Source organism: Mandrillus leucophaeus, unplaced genomic scaffold, assembly GCF_000951045.1.
Source record: "Mandrillus leucophaeus isolate KB7577 unplaced genomic scaffold, Mleu.le_1.0 Scaffold532, whole genome shotgun sequence".
In the NCBI taxonomy this organism is placed as follows: Eukaryota; Metazoa; Chordata; class Mammalia; order Primates; family Cercopithecidae; genus Mandrillus; species Mandrillus leucophaeus.
Genome location: NW_012105720.1, coordinates 193,894 through 195,607, shown reverse-complemented (window position 1 = coordinate 195,607; position 1,714 = coordinate 193,894).

The window sequence follows — 1,714 nt, the reverse complement described above, 5'->3', positions numbered from 1 at the left end:
AATTTTAGTAGAGATGGGGTTTCACCATGTTAGCCAGGATGGTCTTGATCTCCTGACCTGGTGATCCACCTGTCTTGGCCTCCCAAAGAGCTGGGATTACAGGTGTGAGCCACCACGCCCGGCCAAATTCCTCTCTTGAAATTCCTCAAATATTTTTAGGTCTCTGGACCTGCCAGGAAGTGGTATTCCTTACTCACCTGTAAGACCAGGAACTGTTTAAGTCAGATATCAGACCAGTTTTCCCAAGGATTTTATAAACATTTGCCTCATACAATAAAACTTAGTTTCTTAAAGTTGTCTTATCATACTTGAAAATATGACATTTTAGTCAAAGCCATGGTAATATAACCAGTGTTTTCAATTGTATCCTGTTACAAAGAGAACAAATTCTTATTGAAACTATGTTTACAAAGATACTGCCATGAAAATTAAGAGTCACTAAGAGTTTCAAGTCTGTTTACAAAGCTATATTTTACCAAGCTACAGTAAGCTATAGATAGTTAAAATAGAAAAAAGTATCCTGAAATCTAGAAAACAAAATATTAAAGAATCAGCAATATTTCAGACAAAAAAATCATTAAATATCCTCATCAGTTTATGTAGCCCTATGTAATGAATTCTTGTTTTGATTATCTTGGGCTAGCAATTTTATGAATCCATTAGTTTCTTCATTACAGGTCTCGACATTCTTACCCAGTCTAATGGCATGATCTTTTTGTTTGTTTGTTTGTTTTTGTTTTTTTGAGACAGAGTCTCACTGTGTCACCTGGGCTGGAGAGCAGTCACGCGATCTTGGCTCACTGTATCCTCCATCTCCTGGTTCAAGCGATTCTCCTGCCTCAGCCTCCTAAGTAGCTGGGATTACAGGCACCTGCCACTATGCCTAGCTAATTTTTTGTAGTTTTAGTAGAGACGAGGTTTCACCATTTTGGCCAGGCTGGTCTCGAACTCCTGTTGATTAATCAGCCTCAGCCTCCCAAAGTGCAGGGATGACAGGCGTGAGCCACCGTGCCTGGCCAGTGTGATCTTAAGGTTATTAGAAACCTGTAGTCTGGAGGACTTCTCGGAGTCTTTTCCATAAATATTCTTTAAGATGAAACACTACTGGAATGTAGTTGATCATTGACAAGGAAATTTGGTTATTTTCTGTGGCATACAGCACTTGGACATAGTAACCAGAATTGTGATATATATAACCATATGAGGACGTATCAGATATCTAGGAATTTCATGTAGTTTCTGGAACACATATTGATAGCATATCCATACAAATATAACTCAAAGAAGTTTACACAACAATTTTTGGACAATGCTTCCTGTATAATTTAACATACCAAATAAGTCTAATTTGTTTAGTATCACTTTTTTTAATAAGGAGAGAGAGCAGACCTTTTGAGATCTTTCACAAACCCCTGTGGTAAACCCAAAAGTTAGTTTCAGGTTAAAAATACTTAATTTAGAATTTAGATTTGAAAAGTTTGTTAAAAAATGTCAAAAGGTTTAAAACACTCTTTTAAAATAGAATCCCGGATCATTATGAAATACTACTACTACGGTTTGAATGTGCCCCATAGTTCATGTACAATAGTGTTGAGTGGTGAGAACTTTAAGAGGTAATTAAGTCACATGGCTTCTTCCCTGAGGAATAGATTGTTTTTGCAAAAGTAGGTTCATTGTGATGAGGGTGACATTCTTTTTTTTTTTTTTTTTTTTT